This window comes from Petaurus breviceps, unplaced genomic scaffold (genome assembly GCF_028583685.1).
Source record: "Petaurus breviceps papuanus isolate PSGF00001 unplaced genomic scaffold, PetGlider_PUasm1.0 90723, whole genome shotgun sequence".
NCBI lineage: Eukaryota > Metazoa > Chordata > Mammalia > Diprotodontia > Petauridae > Petaurus > Petaurus breviceps.
In genome coordinates, this window is record NW_027187323.1 from 8,662,361 (window position 1) to 8,682,096 (window position 19,736).

The 19,736-nt window shown below is 37.2% G+C and overlaps 1 protein-coding gene across 6 annotated transcripts in view; it reads left to right on the top strand.

The window, feature by feature from the left end:
• The window catches only part of GTDC1 (glycosyltransferase like domain containing 1), a 476,083-nt gene that overhangs the window by 82,143 nt on the left and 374,204 nt on the right, over positions 1–19,736 (top strand). Inside the window, exon 1 of one of the 6 annotated variants that reach the window (XM_069066752.1) lies at positions 5,746–5,768. The exons of the other annotated variants lie outside the window; for them this stretch is intronic. The gene's annotated coding sequence lies outside the window, so the exon portion shown is untranslated. Of the gene's footprint in view, positions 1–5,745; positions 5,769–19,736 lie in introns of those variants that run through there. 6 annotated transcript variants of the gene reach the window in all.

The following is a 19,736-nucleotide window of genomic DNA, read 5'->3' on the forward strand; positions in this document are numbered from 1 at the left end:
GGGGGGGGGGGGGGGGGGGGGGGGGGGGGGGTATCCTTCCCCTCACACAGCTCCAGCCCCTGCCTCCAAGCACAGACAGGGGCTGGGCAACAAAACCAACAAGGTGGGATCCCTGGGGATCCAAGGCACTTCATCCCACCCACCACACTCACAAGTCCATCCTCCCCCAGGGTCCCAAACTGTGGGAAGCAGCCAGGAAACACACTCAGTGCCCCTGCTTTGCTGCTCAGTTCTTATCTTTTCCTGTGGCTGAATTCTGAACTCCTGGGCTCCTTCTCCTCCCACAGGCAGCAGCCGCTCCTGGCTTCTGCCCAGGTCCCGATGCAGGCAGCTCACCATTCCTGCTCTCAGCTCAGCGAAGTCTGCATGCAGGCCACTCTTCTCTCCTGGTCCATGGCTCCACAGAGTCACAGCTACCACAGCTGGGAAATAAACGACTATCCCAGCCCCCATACTTTCCTTTTACTCTGCAGATCCTGTTCGTGACACCATTTTGTAGCAGCAAGCACCCCAAGTGCGTCCTCAGGGTTTGCTGCCCATACAGGTTCTTGGATCTGCTTTGTTAAAGGAAAGCAACTCAAAATGGGTTAACAAGCTTACTTTAATCAGTCAGACATATATCGTTTACCTTGTTCAGGAGAAAAGGTCAGCACCCTGAACCTCAAAGTATACAGAGGCATAATTATCAAGACAGAAACATCAAGTAGACAGATTTCCAAACTGTCCAACCATTACATCCATACCCAGTCAACATCTGGGTTTCCACATTCTGGGTTTTTCAAAGCCGGGGGACTCTCAACAACGGCTTCCCAGTATTCAGATCAAATCACAGAACACTTCTCAAAGTGAGTCCCAAAACAAAGCTACACATCAGGGCTTATATAGCCTTCTCCTGGCTCAGAGAATGTAACAACCTTTTGGACCCACTGGCCAATCAAAAAGTATCAACTGAAAAACAAGCCTCCCACCCCAGTCTCCAGGTGCACTTTAGCCTAGGGGCAGGGAAGATCTTTAAATTTGCATTTCCATTACAACCCCCCAGAATATATCAAGAAGATGCCAGGGTCTCTAGAATCTCAACCTGAAGAAAACTTCCAGAAAGGTTGGAAAGCCTAACAGGTTTACCGAAGGTCACTAATAAACTTAAAACTTAATATATATTGACATCCAACTTGGATACTGTTGGGCTGGCTGATTATGTATAGGGTCAGGAAGATGATGTCTGTATGGTTGTATACGCCATTAATAGACTTGGAGTTAGGAAGACCTCAGTTTGAATACCACCTCAGATGCTTAGTATCTGTGTGACCCTAGCCAAGTCACTTAACCATGCTCAGCCTCAGTTTCCTCGTCTATAAAATGAGCATAATAATATCTCTTACCACATAGGGTTGTAATGAATATCAAGTAAGACGCAAACCTTAAAGGTCTATATAAATACTTATTATTATAATGTTATTATTAATAGGCAAGGAGTGTTGGTGGCAACAAAGGCCAAATGAACAAGAGAGGAAGAACTCAGAAAGAACAAAACCTAATTCCCTGTAGAATTGTATGTAAAGTCAGGATTAATTGATGAATTATCTATAAACCTTTAAAACTTCTCTTATTCTCATTGTTGTCATTCAGTCATATCTGATTCTTTGTGACCCCATGGACCATAGCACACCAATACTGTCCATGGGGTTTTCCTGGCAACGATACTGGAGTGGTTTGCTATTTCCTTCTGTAATGGATTAGCAAACAAAGGTCAGGTGACCTTCCCAGAGACTCATAGTTAGTAAAAGTCTGAGGCTAGATTTGAACTCAGGTCTTCCTGACTCTAGGTCCAGTGCCCCATCCACTGAGCCATCTACCTTCCTCTTATTCTCATATCCTGAATTTTTCCCTGTAGTTTCTACCAGTAAAATCTGTATCTCTTAATGGCCAGGTTGAGTACTGTTGGACAAAGGAGAAAAGGAAAAACCTGTGTGAACTTCTGTAGTCTAATAAGGATGATGTGGGAACTCGGGTTCAGAGAGAAGATGTGTTAGAGAAAAAGAAGGAAAAAAAAGTGAGGTTCAGTGAATTTATGGTATCGTACTCTTAAAAATTTCCATGTAGTCATTCTGTTAAATAATAGTAATAATAGCTAGCATTTATATAGTGACTTATGGTGTTCACAGTACTTTATATATCTTTTCTCATTTGATCCTCACAGTAACCCTAGGAAGCAGGTACTATTCTTATCCCATTTTACAGTGAGGAAACTGAGGTTGAGAAAGGTCAAGTGATTTTTTTCATTGTTTCCAAAGTTTCATGGCTAATGTCTGAGTCCATAATTGAGCTCCAGGCCTAAACACTCTGGTTTGCCACCTAGTAGGAAAACTAGGGAAGAGCTATATCATGAAATCTAGCTTGGAGGAAATGTTTGAGAAGATCTTTTCATCAACAGTGTCACATTCTGCAGACAGGTCAAGAAGAATGAAGGTTTGAGAAAAGGACATTAGAGTTTGCAATTAAAAGACTGATGGTAAAAGCAGCTCCAGTTGAATGAAGAGATCAGAAGCTAGACTGCAGAGGCCTTAGAAGCAAGGATGGGAAGGGAGGCACTAGTGTAAAAGCTTTTCTCAAGGAGTTTAGCAAAGAAGGGCAGGAGTGATATTGTATCATCTGATATCCAATGGGGATGCTTGGATCAAGAAAGTTTTTTTATTTTCCCAAAGATAGTGGAGACATGAGCATCTTTGTAGGCAGTTGGGAAAGAGCCAGTAAATGGGAATTGTGGAGAAGTGCGAGAATGGGGTTAATAGTGGGGAGTGATAGGCTATAAAAGGTGTGAGGGGATGCAACTAAGGCTGCATATAGAGAGGTTTACCTTGGCAAACATAAGAGCCATCTCTTCATCAGAGACAGGTGTGAAGGAGGAGAGAGTCGGGGGAGGCAAGAATGATGTGAAGTGAGGAGGAAAGGAGAAGAGGGAGCCCTTGGCAAATTGGCTCAATCTAGTTTTTTTGGGAAAAGCAATTCAGGAAATTTACTAAGGGGTGGAGGGTTGATGAAAGCATAGATCTTTAAAAGATTTGAAGAATTAGTTATGTGAATTGTACAGTGATGAAAGAGTATTGGCGCTGGAGGTCAAGAATCATGGATTTAAATCCTACCTCACTCCCTATATGACTTGGAGTTAGTCACTTAACTAACCTAGGTCTCAGTTTCCTTATCTGCAAAATGCGGGGGCTGGGCTTTGATGACTTCTGAGGCTCCTTTCTGCTCTGAATCTATGATTCTATGTAGTTTTTATTCTTTGGAAAATTATTAGTTTTTATTACAGGATTGTATCTTTAAAAAAAAGGTTATTCCTGTGAAATGATGTTGTACACTTACTCTCATTAAGTATAGAACGTGAGACTTTCCAGACAGCCAAGTGTTTGTCCTTTTCTGAAGTATCACTAAGAATAAGAGTAAACCACTTAATTGTCATGCTGGGTCAAACTCTTAGTTCAGTCCACCTATAATATTTTTTGAAGTCTGTTCTAGTCTTGAATGATAATTTCAAAAAAATTAATTGAAATTAATGAGAATTTCATAATGATAATTTCAAAAAAATTCTTTTTGAAGTTTGTGCAGTCTTGAATGATAGCACCATCAATAGCAACATCATTTACAGCAGTATTTATTGTCAGGGTCATCTTCATGCCTTAACCTAAGACTACTGTAATTTAGCCTTTAAAAATAACCACAAGAACAACAAAACTATGTTCTCAATGGACATAAAAAACAGCAGCCAACACCTCCTTAATATGACTTTCATTTGTAGATCTTTCCCCCATTCTTCTCTTTTGAAGGCTACTTTCTGTTCCCTTGAAGTTTCCTCATAGATCCAACCCATTCTCTGAGTCAGGAAGCATGTTTTTGTTGTTTTTCTTTCTATTTTCCTCTTCCTGTTTCCTCAGTTTTCTTTTCTTTATGGAACATTTCAGGTCTCCATTCCCCACCCCAACCTTATCAATAATTTTGATTTGCCTCCTTTGTGATGATCTTAATTTAAATTGTAAACTGTCCCTGTCAAGAGTTCAGAGTACTTTCTTTATGAAAATATTTAGAATCTTCTTGCCAGGGCATCCTGACATCAGATTTCTTTTAACTTCATGCTTCTGTAACTACATTCCCAGATTATGGTTACTTCACGTTTGACGTGGCATTGGCCTTATTTTATAGATGAAGAAACTGGTGTTTCAAAAAAGAAGTTAAAGTGACTTGTCATATCATAAAGTGAGAGATGATTCATGAATGGGGATCTGAGTCCCTGGCCATCTTCTCACAATTAAAAACCCCTTGAAATAGGAATGCAGATCAACAGATTCTACCAACATCTTCCTTTCATATTGGTATCCTTCCTTCAACTATGGCATGGATTCTTTCCTATTGGGGAAAAAAATAAAGACCAAATGAAGAAATCAGATGTATGTAATATTATGGTAAAGTCCTAGAGCAGCATGTCCCTCTTGGTTGGGATTAGATGTTTGGTCCATCAGTTTATTGGCCACAGGAATATATATATATATATATATATACACATTTTTTTTTGAAACTGTCTTTGTAAAAATGAAGCTGTCATTTTAAAACTTAAGATTCTTACAGTAAGAGCAGCCTTTCATTGTGTGAAGCTTGCTGGATTTCCCATAAAAACTGAAAATATAAACTTCTCGTGCCAAGAGATGTATGGCAAGGGACAAGACATAAATTTTTTAAAGAAAAAGAGTTTTGATAATGTATGTGTAGGAGATCCACTGTGTCACATTTTTTCTGCTCATTGTACAAAAGAGGTCTGGATAATATTTTGGGAAGGACTTCTACAGTATTTTATAAAAATTGTAAGCAAACATTTTATAAATTGCTTATGAAAGTAAATTTATGATTCTGCTAATACAAGTCATTTTAATCAAGTCCTAATTTCACATTGTATCATATATAATATGCCATTTTTTTTGAGGTGACATTTTTACTGGTAATTTTGTTAGTAAAAACCACAAACAAATACTCTTTCCCCTTGAAACAAATAAACAGTTACTTCTTATCAGCTGTCACTGAAAGAATCTTTCTATTTTTTTTAATGTTTTGGGGTATTTTATTTAGCATTTAAAAGTACAGTACTCATATGTACATGGTTTTTTTTTCATGAGTTCATATTGGCTCCGGTACATGTTGGAAAATGACCATCATTCTTTCAGGTGACTAATAAAATGCCGCAACAAAACCAAAAAATACCCAGCAATCACAAAAATTCAGCCTTCTCCTCAACTATTCTAATGAGTTTTTTGTTATGTTTTGAGGTGACATTGTACAGATTCAAAGAATAGCTAAACACAAAAAACCCATTGATGCTGTGATAATGATAGAAACCAAGTGACAATTTTTTACATGGAGTACTCTGTGATTTCAAAGACCAGCCTCCCTCAGTTTTGAGAAGTTTATCTGGAAGAGGTTAAAGCTATCTGTAGTTATGCGAAAAAATTCTCTAGATCACTGTTGACTGGAGAGGTGCAAGTTAAAACAAATCTGAGGCACCAGCTCACACCTATCAGATCGGCTGATATGACAGAGAAGGAAAATGATAAATGTTGGAGAAGATGTGGGAAAATTGAATCACTAATGCATTATTGGTGGAATTGTGGACTTATTCTGGAGAGCAGTTTGGGGCTGTACCCAAAGACTGTAGAACTGTGTGTGCCCTTTTATTCAGCAATACCACTGCTAGGTCTATATTTTAAAGAGATCATAAACAGGTAAGAGTACCCACATATACAAAAATATTTATAGCAGCTCTTTTTGTAGTGGCAAAGAGTTGGAGATTTAGTAGATGCCCATTGTTTGGGGAATGGGTGAACAGGCTGTGGTATGAATATAATCGAATACTATTTTTCTGTGGGAAATGATGGGCAGGCAGATTTCAGAAAAGTCTGGAAAGACTTACAATGAGCTGGTTCTGAGTGAGGTGGGAAGAACTGGGAGAATGTTGTGTACAGTAGTGACAACATCATGTGATGATCAGCTATGGTAGACTTAGCTCTTTTCAGCAGTGCCATGATCCAGGACAGTTCCAGGGGACTTGTGAAGGAAAATGCTATCCAAGCCCAGAAAAAGAACTATAGAGTCTAAATGCAGATCGAAGCATACTATTTTCACTTTGTTTCTTTTTCTTTCTCGTGGTTTTTCCCTTTTGTTCTGATTCTTCTTTCACAACATGACTAATGTGGAAATATTTTTAATACTATTGTACATGTGTAACATATCCGATTGCTTGCTCTCTTGGGGATGGGGGAAGGGAGGCAGGAAGGGAGAAAAATTTGGAACTCAAAATCTTATAAAAGTGAATCTTGAAAACTAGATCTTTACATGTAATTGGAAAAAATAAAATATCAATAAAGTGAGAAGCTTATCACCGGGTTTGTAGGAATTGAATTTTTTAGCTGCAGCAGCTCTCAAACAGTATTTGTTGACTTATAGAGGGGCTATGATCTATATCAGAGAAGGCATTACTCATATAGACAAAATTAGAGCCTCTAGTGCTACCTATGTAACTTTGGACAAAGCACAACCTCCTTGACCCTCATTTTCCTGAAGTGCAGGGGTTGGGCTCTGAAATCCCCTTCCAGCTCTAACAATCGATGGGCTCACAGTCCTTGAAGTAAGCTCATTTTTATAGCACTTTATGGTTAATAGAACATATGGCAACTTTGTGGGATTGATACTATATATTAAACCTACTTTACAAATAGGGAAACAGAGACCCAGAGAAATTATATGGATATGAACTCCTTGGACACAGAACCTGGTTTTCAATTTGTGCTTTACCTCTGGTGCCTAGCACAGAACCTTGCCTATAGCAGGCACTTAATTGATGCCATTGGAGTGAATTGGATTGGATTGCTAGTGTTCACCTAGCAATTAGATGTCAGAGTTGGAATTCTAACCCAATCCTTCAGACATCAAGGCCAGTGTTACCCATTCTGTATATGTTCCTTGAGTGTCTGCAGTGTTCAAAGAACTGTGCCATATGTTGTGGTGGGTACTTAGAAATTTCTGACTTGATCTTTTCTTTACAATCTAGTTTGAGAAGCTAAGACTTGTCAAACACTAAAGTTAATGAATAATATAAGGCAGAAGGAGGTCTATGCCAAGTGAGTGTTAGAAATAGTGGTACATATTATGAGTACTGCTCATAATAATATATATAATTAATATATAAGACAGATTACCTGGGGTGGCCAGGTAGCACAGCGAGTAAGAGCACCGGGTCCAGTGTCAGACTGACCTGGAGATCGAATCCCGGGCTCAAACACTTAGGACCCGCCCAGAAACACCTGGCCGTGTAACCTTGAGCAAGTTACTTAACTCCAATTGCTTAGGGGTGGCCAGGTGGCTCAGCGAGTAAGAGCACTGGATGACCTGGATCAAATCCGGGCTCGCATACTCAGCACCACACCTAGAAATAACTGGCCGTGTAACCTTGAGCAAGTTGCTTAACCCCGATTGCTTTAAAAAAAAAAAAAAAATATATATATATATATATATATATATAATTAATATATAAGACAGAAGGAGGTCTGTGCCAAGTGAGTGTTAGAAATAGTGGCACATATTATGATTATTGCTCCCTATTGTCTTCCTGGCTACACTAAGATAACTAGTAAAGTAGTGTTATCAAACACATAGTTTTACATGTAGTCTTTTTCTTAGGAAAAGCCACAGTAAAACTTTGAAGAAAAGCCTGTAGCAAAATTTGCTATCCAAACCCATCTTGCAGGTACATTTGGCTTCATGTACTGCCTTCCCAAAAAGGTGGGTGTAAATGATTGTTATAAATTGAACCATATTTTCCATATGTCTTTCTGAGATACTTTATCTTCAAGTGATATTCAGTCTGCAGTTCCTAGCAATCAGGCTTGTGTGTTTTTTGCCCCAAAGCCACTCTGTCATCTGTTAAATTATCTTTAAACAAATATTCGGTGCACTCCAGGAACCCAATACTTAAAGGAAACCTATAGCAAACCCTTTTGCAAAGCAAATAATCCTTTTGTAATATAAAATACAACCACTTTTTTTTTTAGCTTTTTTCTAATCCTCCCTTCCTCTCTTCTCCTAAACACCCCTCTCCTCCATTGTTTTCTTAAATTGGGGCTAAAGCATAATACTGAAATATGGTTATGGCTTTGTCAAATAGCTGCTTTCTAAGATTACTTAGACTTTGACTCTTAAAAAAAAAAACACCAACTTTCTTAACTACTGGTAGCAAACAACAATAGTAGAATGAAATACAGTACCAGGACTTTTGTTTTGTTCTCTTCCCCATCATGGTCTAGTCTCTCTACATTCTCTTGGTTGGGGTGGAACTTGTTCAATCTAATGGAAATGAGGGATTAGATAATAGAACGAATAGCTTTTATAAACCACATTTCTAGGCCCTGAGGAAGTAGTTTTTAAAAAGGGGGGCACCATCCCCCCCAGGTGGTACAGTGAATAGAGCACCTGCCCTGGAGTCAGGAGGACCTGAGTTCAAATTCAGTCTCAGACACTTAACATACACACACAAAAAAACTAGCCGTGTGACCTTGGGCAAATCACTTACCCCAGTTGCCCTCCAAAAAGCAAAATAAATAAAATAAATAAAAAGGGGAGGGGCCTAGAGATGATGTTATATTATAGGAAACTTTTTTTTTAAGCACCCTAGTTCTTAATCTGAGACCATGAAGGTAGAGAATGTCCTTGTAATGGAGACACAGGGCAACAGGCCAGTTGTTTCCTTATTACTTTATTCCTGTTACCTACATGACACAGAAGCCTCACACATTCCATGGTCCTTCCTCCATAGTCCTTTAGAATGAAATACTTTTAAAAATAATGGTTCTACCATTTTCTACCTGTGTGCCCTGAGGCAAATCTCCTTTGGATTTCATTTTCCTTATTTGTAAAATAAGGGATTTGGGACTAAATTATTCTGGAGGACCTTTCTAACTTTAATACTTTGATCCTACATGGATATATGTCAGTCTTCTTAACATCAAGAGAACTGGAATACAGTTTTGGCACTACTTTTTATGACTGAAGGTATTTGAAAATTTCAGAAAAGCTCTGTTTTAAGGGAAGATGTGCATCCAGTTTATGGGATTTACCATAATCACACTAAGAAGCCTTGATAGAGCCATATGATAACTTTTCTCCAAACCTACTTTAAAAGTCAGAAATCAGACCTTGTTGAGTTTTCCCCAACAATAATTATTTGCTTCACATCATTTTATTTTCTGTCATACCACTTACCTATAGTAGCTCTGAAAAAAAAAGTCATTGAAAAGAAGTAGTAGTTAATCCCATGGAAAGAAATTACCCTATCATAAATTACATTTTATTCTAATCAACAGCCTTTGGTAATTTTTTTTATCTAATGTGCAGAAAAATTAGTCATTTATCTAGGAAATAGTTAATTACCAGAATCCTTTGCAAACTAGGCTGAGAGGGGTTTCTTGGTTTTGCCCAGAGAGTTATATTTCTAGAGTTTGTGCTGCCTCATTATTAGTCATTTTGAAACCAGTGCTAGCAAAAAAGCCAACAATTATGAAAGTACTGTTTACTTCACATAACAAGTTTAAATTTTTTTTGAGGTGAAAAATCCACACTGACTCAAAGATATCTAGGCTTTATCATGACAAACTTAGAGTAGAACCTCCTTTCACTTACTCCACTAATCATAAGCCTTAAATAATGGGCATTTTTGAAGGTCAGAGTTGGAGAGGTGTGAAGATGCTAGGACAACCCAAAGGTCTCCCCTTAGGTGCTGTCTAGAATCTGCAGACAGTATTAAAAAAAAAAAAAAGGCAACCAAAAAACAAAGCCCCAAACTTTAGAAGTCCCTTTGAAAAGGCTGTTGAAAGTATAGCTGTAAAATTATACAGCAGTTTTTTTTTAAACCCCTTTGTACCAGATCTTACATTTTCAATTAGTTTTGTCCTCTTTATATTCTCATAGGGATTATGTGCATATTCCCTGTACTTATTCCCCAAAATCATCATCATTCAAAATATTTTTGATGCTTTCAATTTGGAGCTATGTGTATGTGTATATCTATTTTGAATTGTGGTAAATCTTTGCTTTTTTGGGTGGCGAATTTATTTGTCTATATGCTAATTATAAAGCAGTTGTGTGTGTGTGTGTGTGTGTGTGAGCAGAGGCAACATCACAGCCTCCCACGGTGAATTTGAAGAAAAAACGCTTGGAATGTATTTTGGGTCCACCTGAGTCACTACTGTATGCATGCCTATATTACTTTTGACATGTTTGTTTAAAACACATTCCTATAAAGTCTTATTTCTTGATAGTTACACTAGGTCAGTTAAATATAACCATGAATTGGAAGTGGGAACCAAATCCCAGCCTAAGGGCAGTGAAATTTTTGCTATCCCCTGGGAGTGTATAATTTAAGTAAGAGTTAGACTTAACAATGAAATGCCATACCACCAAATTTAGAGAGGTATGTGATAGATATGTTTATTGTTATGTTAAATGTTTATTGACTGACTGACTGACTAGATATGAAAACCTGGAGTTGCTTTTTTTTTATTATTTGGGACAGAAGAGCTAAGGAACCAAGCTGAGTTTAAAAATGTTTGTTGATTGATTGGCTGATTAATGGGCAGATGTGGAAAAAGGAGTGGGGTATATAGCTCAACTCCTGTGTAGAGTTAAATGTATTTTCAAAGAAATTCTAAGATGTTATACTTTCATTTACCTACTTTAAGCCTATAGAAACTACAGTTTTGATTGAAGGGAAAAACAAACAAACAAGCCATTTAACCACTTCAGTTGAGGTTTCTTCTAAGAGTTTCAGGCCAGAAACAATTTTAGAATAACATTTTAATTTCATGTTCTGGGTAATTTAATAATTACTTTCCATTTGTTTTAGACTTTTTCTTACATATTTGATAGAACTTAAAAAAATGTATGTATATATGTATGGTTTCTGATTAACTTACAAAACTTTACTTTTTTACCAGTGTAAAATTTTCTGGAAATATTTTTTCCATTTAGTTTTTTTTTCCAATTTACAGAAAAAGAGACAACTTTAATGTTTCTTAGCAAAAAAAAAACAAAACCAACAACCAAATTTCTTTGTATTGTTTTGCACTGACCCTACTTAATGTCTCTTCAAGTTCATAATTTGTATTGATATTTGCCAACTTTTTTTTTTTTGCTCTTAGTAAAAATAGGAAATTGACAGGTAAAGCATATAGAGACTTTCAAGGTGTTTACCTTCTGTCTGGAAAGATAATATGCAAGTGTGTTTGTATATATGTATATATACATATAGACATAAACCTGTATGTGTAAAACAGAAAAAAATTCTATGAAAATGCAAATTCATTAAATACAAAGTAGTGAAGAAAAGCAATAGCAGTTAGAAGGATCAGGAAAAGTAGTGCTTGAGCTGTCTTGTGTGAAGAGAAGGCTTCTGTGAGGCACAGGTGAGGTGGGAGATATTCCAGGCAGGAGGGACAGCAGTGCCACAGGGTAGAGTTGAGAGATAAATGCCCTGGGTGAGGAACCGAGATAAGGTCAGGTTGATTATACTGTAAAGCATTAGAAGCCTGGGGGTACAGTGGAAGGGGTAGTGAGGGCTGTGGGAGAGGATTGTAATGAATCTAAAAGGGTATGTTGAGGCCAGTTTGAATGATTTTAAATACCAAACCTGGAGATTGCTCTTTTATTCTAGAGGCATTAGAGTACTACTGGAATTTACTGACCAGGCCAGATTTGCACTTAAGAAAAATCACTTTGTCTACACTATGGGGGCTGGACTGTTGTGGAAAAGACTTGAGTGGAAGACACCAATTAGGAGGCGGCTGTAATGCTTTAGGTGACAGGTGATAAGATCTTGCTTGGAGTAAGCTGGTGTTTGTGAGAGGAGTGAAAAGAGGATGGATGTGAGGGATGTTGGGATGATAAAAATAGCAAAATTAAGTAACAGGTTGAATATGTATATTTGGGAAGAGTAAGGACAACACCAATCTTACAAAGCTGGGAGACTAGAAAATTGGTCTTGCCCTGGACAGAAATAGGGAAATTCATTAAAAGGTGGGTTTGGAGAGGCATAGACTGGTAGGTTTGTTAGGAAAATATGAACGTTTTTCCTTATCAGTTTACGGACATTGGTAGAAGACATTAATTTTTTAAAATACCCATATATGTTTTTTCCTTGCCAGATGCTTATGAAAATGCTTCTCTCTCTGTTTCCCTATTGAGAATACAGGCTGCTCATAGGTTCATAGATGTAGAGTTGGAAGGGACTTCGGGGGCTAACTAGACCAATTCACTCATTTTACAGGTAAGGAAACAGAGGCCCAGGGATTCGAAATGTTTGCTAATATGCCTTTATATTGCTTGGATAAAGGTCTTGTATTAGATGAAATATTATTTAATCAACTTAACCTTATTCAGGTCATACACTTTTTGGTTGCCAGGAAACTGGTATTCATAGCGTAATAATAGATTTCTGAGAGTTGAAAAGAGTCATAGAAATGATCTAGCCTAATCTCCACATTTTAGAGATGAGGTCATTGAGGCCCACAGGGGTTGAGTGATATGACCAGAGTCATAAAGTCAGTGGCAGAGCCAGGATGCCAATCTAGTTATCCTGACTTCAGCCTAATACTCTTTTCAGAATTACCACACTGTCTCCTGTACTCATATTCTTGAACGTTTCCATTTGATGCACATGAAGTCAAAGTAGATTCTGCTCACACACCACCTTGTACATATTGCTTTTCTGGTCTCTCCCAGACGACCTTGCTGCTATTTAATTAACTTCCTTGCATTATTTATTCTGTACATAAGTTATATTTACAGGTGTTGTCTTTTCAGGTAGAATGTAAGCTCTGAAGTCAGAGATTGTTTCATTTTTATTCTTTGTATTCACAGAGCCTAGGCTGCTACCAAATAGGTCTTTGATTATCTGATGATTATGCCCTTAGTCCTGATCTTCATCGGTGGAGTGGAAGAGAGAGGAAAGATGATATGAATCAGATATAACCCTAGGACACAGATGGCATATGTCCTACTCTGTATCTCCTAGTACAACCTTCTATCTCCCTTCAAAACATGCCTCCTAACTGCAAAATTCCTGGGCTAAGGGAGACTTAGCTAATACTATTGTATTAGTGCTTCCTCCTCCTTTCTTTGGATTTGGGGGCTAGATTTTACTGTTCCCTACATATTTTTTAGATCATTAAAAAAAAAAAACTGGGACAATTAACTCTTTTGTCTCGTGTAGTTTTCATTTATGATTTCTTGAAATATAGAACTGGAAAATCAGGCTTTAATAAAGTCCATTGGGATTCAAATAGAGCTACTTGACTTGTACCTTTAAACCCAAATCGCTCTGGCTCTCACTGATTGGCCAATAACAGGCCCCAACCCTAGCCATTGTTTGGGTTTTGGTGGCTCAGAGTAAAAATTGTTTCTGTTTTGGCCAGAAACCCTGAGAGTCTTCCCCTCCCAGATTGATTATTTTTTTCTTTTGAGTAGGTGGACTAGGCCATTTTTTTTGCCTCATTTTTTACCTATCCTTAAATCTCCAAATTACTGAATGGATACCTAAGACAAATTGAGACCTGGGAAAGATCTTAGTTTAAAAAGACTAAGGTCCCCCAAAGCTTCCTGGGGCATTGCCAGTTGTCCTAACCTATGTCTTGCTACTGGACTCTCATAACTCTGGAGGAGAGAGTGGGCTGATCATTTTCCACCTTAACTCCAGTTCACTGCAGAGTCTGGAGATCACCCTCCTTGTATTCATTGTTCCTCTTTGAGAAGAACAAACTACAGCAACAATAGTAGAGATAACCTTCTTTTGTTCAATCTCTCACTGGTCTGACTGATGCCTCTCCCTCTTTATTCAAAGTGAGTATGGCCAGAAAAATCCAAGTCCTCACAATTCCTGGGAGAAATCCTTACTTTGCTTTTGGCTTTAGTATATTCTGTCTTATTAACCTTTAAGTCAGGGGTTCTTAACTTTTTTTTTTTTGTATTGTGGACCACTTTGGCGACTTGGAGAAGCCTAAAGACTCCTGCTCAGAATAAAGTTTTTAAATGCATAAAATATATAGGATTACCAACAAAACCAATTACGTTGAATTACAGTTAAAAATATAAAAAAAAAATTAACAGACCCCAGGTTAAAAATTGTTTATATCCGGACCAACCTTTTGGACAATGCATTTTGTTACATTCTGTCCAGCGCTGATTTCTGTCCTCTTCTCACATGATTGCCATTTTTGATAAGGAACTCCTTCCCTTCTTCTTTCTCGCTGTCTGCCTGGCCACCTGTCTTCCACTTAGATATGTTGGTTCCATAGCCCAGTCTTCAGGGCTAAGGGCTTGCCCAATAACCTACTTTATGTAGTCAGTCTCAGCATGTGTTTTTGGTCTAAAACATAATAGCCATTCACACTATCTGTCAGACTGATCACTCCCATTACCTGACCTTCTAGGTCACTGATAAGGTCCACTAACCCAGGAACTAAATGAGCTTCAGGATATGGAAATTTGTTGGACCAGAGTTCACCGGGTATTGATGGCATATCCCATGTATTTATTGATTAATCATTTAATTTTCTAAGCCTCATGCGACATAATTACTCAAATATTTCATTTTGTTTATACAGACTTTGTACATCATCATAGTAGCTGTCATTTATATACCACTTTAAAGTGTTAAAGCATTTTGCATGTATTATTAATTTGAACCCCACACCAACCCTGTTAGGTAACTCCTACAAGTATGAGGAAGCCGAAGGCCAAGGTTTCATTTTGCAGATGACGAGTCATACACCAAGGGATTTAAATGACTTGCCTGTGGTCTTACAGAGAGTAGGTATCAGAGGTAGGATTCAAACTCAGGTCTTTTTCACTCCAAGTCTAGTATTTTATCCACTTCCTCTCATACATGATCTTAGGGTTAAATTCTGAGATTGACCTGCCCTTATTATCATTGCAGCTATTTCTCAGACGTTAGTAGAAATTCCTTTTGTCTTTGTGACACTATAGAATTTTATAATGTACTTCCAGAGAGAGAGGATGGACTGAGATTTTTGTTTTATAGGAAGCCTTAAAAAAACAAACATAAGATTTTAAAATACATATAAGGGCTTCTTATTTTATCTGCTGTTTAGAAAATATTTTCATTGAAAACTTTCTGTATTAATCAAAAGTATCAACATTATAATTTAATGTGTCTAATAGATGCAATTTCATACTATTCCTTCTCAAACCACTTACTGCCACCCCAACTGCTATTTCTTTTTTAGCATCCTCTTTGAGAAGTTAGAGTGCATTTCTTCCTGAATACCAAGCAGTTTAGTGTTCTATCAAATGCTTTGTAAGTCCTTATAGTGAATTTCTTCAAGAGGCAATACATTAGGCAAAAAGCAGCAGTAGAGATACCTGTAGAGATCAGCATACGTGCCCTCCAGCAAAAGACAATAATTAGTTGCTTTTATTCCCTGGCAAACTGTCCCAATTGTTGAGGTATATGAAACACAAAGATCACTGGAATGCTGTCTTGAGTCCCACACAGTTGGAGTTGTTTATGCCCATTCAATTTTTAATGTACCCATAAGATGTTTAGATAGGGTCACTAAGCCCAGTGAGATTTGCATGCTTGATCAAACCTCTGACAACTTAAATATAGAGATAAACATGAACTTGCTGAATACTTTGAGTATTAACTTTTAGACCAACGTTAGTGGAAAATATTAATGCAATGCTTAAAGAATTTTCAAGTTTCTTTAGTTATGTAGACTACTTTCGTCCTTAAAACATGTATGGCCTCAGGCCATCTAAGCAGACTCTCTTAAATCACATAGAAACCTTATTTCATACAGATATCTGACATATATGGACTGAATATTTGTAAGATGATTTTATATTTAAAACTTATTGGAATTACTACCATATTCAGAATGCGGTGATAGATCATTACACCTTAATAAGATGATATAGAGTTGAATATAGAATTCAAGCTAAGGTAGCTCTTCCTTGGAACTCATTCTAACAAGGCTTATTATTCAAAGTGCCAGAAAGGATTTTATTTTTATGTTTTACTTATAAGACAATATTTGGTAGGAACCCCTGAGAATAGCACATCAGATAGATTCTAGAGCACTTAAAGAGGATATTGACAGTCTTATGTAAGAAGCAGTGTTATTTCTGTGATTTGATTTATAATATCTTAATATTCCAAGTAAATGAACAGGTTCAGTACACATTTCCTTCAAGAAAAACATCTGTAATATCTTGATCATCCAAGTATGCAATTATGGGTGTATACATTTCATAAAGTGTTTCTCTGAGTTAATCAATCCATCACTGAAGGGCGTGTCAGATTGCAGTAGAACTGAGGAGATCTAACTACAGTTAGACCGATGCTGACTCAGTCGGAATCTTTAGATTCTAATTAAGAGAACTAATGCCTCAGTTTTTCCCCAATTCATCTAATATGTAGGCAGTGTCTTTCATTTGAGGTTCTAAGTACAATTATTTATTACTTCTTCAGTGAACAATGGAATGAATGATGTGGATGTTACTAAGCTTACAAGATTACATCTAGATTTTATACTTCACTGGAGTCTTTAGCCGTATCTAAACTCCAACACAGAGGGAAATGTGGGAAAAAAGGAGGAATTACTGAGAACAGGCTGATGATTATGCGATGCTGGTACTGTAAGATGGGGGATTTTTTTTATTAGCTTATACTCCATTAACTTTCAACAGCTTCACAAAAGTCATTCCTTGAGAATGGATCTGTCTATACTGGCCATCAAGTTCCATACATAATAATATCTTGGTAATGTTGCATGCAGTGAAAGGGAGTTTGTTTTCTGTAAAAAAAATAGAGTGATGAGAACATTGACGGCCTGAAGAAGTACTATGTTAGGGTAGTGGGTCATGTTTTTAATTTTTATTATTAAAATTTTTATTTTTTCCCATTCAAGTGTTTTAGTCCATTCTTATTTTTCCTTCCCAGATTAAGTTAACTAAGGATTGATGCTTATTGGCCTAAAGAGAAGTCACAATATGATGTGGTGGAAGGAGATCTGAATTTGAATCCTGGTTCTCCTATTTGTTCCAGGAAAGCAAAAATATTTGTGTAATTTTGGGCTAATCACTTAAAGACCCTGGCTCTCAGTTTTCTCACTTATAAGATGAGGGAGGACATTGGAGGAGAGAACCATTAAGATCTCTTCTATTTCTAAACCCTATGATTCCATGCATTTTATGTTTTGGCTGAGTGGCATCAGTGACTTCTTATTCCTGCCACATCACTTCTTGTGGCCATCACATCTTGTGCCACATCAGACTCTCTTGGCTAGCTTTCAAGGCCTCACTAATTTAATATGGTCCAGTCTTGACTTTTATTTCCTACTGGTTCCCAGCAAGCCAGTCCTTTTACTGTTCTCCGAACACACCAGGCTTATTCTCTGATTAGGGAACATGTACATGATATTGGGGAAAGTGTGCAGAACTTGGATTCCAGTCCAGACATCATTTGTTACTAACTTTTTGACCTTTGGACAAACCACTTAGTTGTTTTAAACTTCAATTTCCTCATCTATAAAATCACCTGCCAAGCTTTGCTCATGAATTTATGGTGAATGTATGTGAAAATGATTTGTCAACTATGAAGTGCAGTGTGAGTGGCAGGTATTTGCAGCTATAATATAGAGAACTCAGAACTTTCCAATGAACTTCATTTTCATCAGATACTTTGCTTGGTTTCAGTTGCACCAACATTATGGCCTTGCCTTCAACTTTGTTTTATGTATCTTCCATTTGTGTTCCTCCCTTGAGGACAGGGACTGACTTTTTCTTATTTGTATCTTTAGTGCTTAGCATAATGCCTGACAGGTAATAAATAGGCTCTTAGTAAATATTTAATGACAGTTGACACTAAAGTCCTTGAAGTGTCTTATCATAGCTTGGTGGTGAACTGGGATTTTCAGATGCTCTACCAGTGGAGACTTCTGTAGGTCCTACAAATCTGGGCAGGCTTTGAGTATAGAACTTGTGACAGATTGTATGTCTGATGTGAGGGCCATGCTACTGAAGTTCAGAGAAGCTTATCCCAAAAGGATAATGAGTTTTTTTTTTTCAGACTGAGAAAGGCATAATAATGTTAATAATTTAACTTCCGCCATCTGTTATTTATTTTTTTTTATGGGGACTCTCTCTGATGTTGCATATAGCAATCTCTCATTCCTTAGTTAAATGCCTTCCTTCCAAAAAGCCACTGTGTGGCCCTTAGAGATGAACTTCTTCAAATCTAGTCATGTTGATCCTCAAACAAAAGCTATAAGTATCTGTTTCCAGGGCACTCAAATCCTTTTTTATTTTGGTAGAGCCTTTTAGAACTTGTGCTCAAGTGTCATAGCCACAGTCTCATCTGTACCTTGGAATTATCCTCTGGTTTTACTGTTTCGTTTTTAATATGATTGTTTTTCTAATATTGCACCATCCTTGCATCCTAGGTATAAATCTAATGTCATAATGAATGATTTTCGGATCAACTGCATTTTTGCCAGAAATTTTGAATCAAAATAAAAAAAAATTTTTTTTGATTTCCATATTGAATCAGTTAATTATTGATATTAGTTCTCTTTGTTTGCTTTATCCTTCCCTAGTTTAGGTATTAGGACTAGATTCTTTGATTCAAGATCTGTATCCTTATTTATTCCTTCACTATTAATCTCTTAGTGAGTTTTTTTCATGAAATTAAAGCTTCTGAAGAATCGTTTGAGCTCCTTTTTCTAACCTATTTTTTTATTATTCTTTTTGTAGATATTTCCCCATCATCCTTTTTTGCTTTTGTGCTTCTTTCTCAGATGTATCAACTCATAGAAGTATCAATTTATAAATAATTAATGATGATAGAAGCATTGCCCTTTTGTAGCAAATTACCCTGTGTTTCACATCCCGTGTCCAATTCTACTTCTTACCCTCCCTATAATGATTCTCCTTCCTGTTTGCCATTTATTCTCCTCTCTGCGTCGTTGTTCTCCCACTCTTCTTGGGACCCAGCAACTACCGTCAAATTTCTGATTTCTCTTCCCCAGAGGTTTGGGATATTGTACATGGAATCACAATAGCTCCTCAGAATTAGTGGAGCTCTCCCAGATTAGATGTATGGTAAGATCTCCATTTTTCCATTGTGGATATAGCCTCTTTCCTAATGGAACTGTTCTTCATTGGTACCCTCCTTCCCTAGTGATTTGAGACTTCCCCCTTTCATTTCTTTTGTTTCAGTTACTCCATTTGGTCATCTCTTCATTCTTCTGTAATCCCATTTCTTGATCATAGTATTACTAACTAAACTTCTTTGCTCAGCTGTAGATTTGATTAGGGTTTATCATACATTCTCCTCCATCCATCACTTCCCCTATCCCATTTATTTCTGTAGGACTATAGTCCTACAGAGCACTTTGATTCATCTTTTGGGAGGGCATAGGGGTCCATATTGTATCAAACCTGTCACTTCTTTTTCTTTATTTTCTTTTTCACTGTTATCAGCTTGTCTATTTAAAAGAAAAATCTCTTAATGATCCCTCTATTGTTGTTTGAAACTCAATAAATCAGTCTTTGTTTTTTAAAGAGTAATTTCTAGAAATGGAATATTTTATTTCATTACTCATTTTTTAACTTGATATATATTT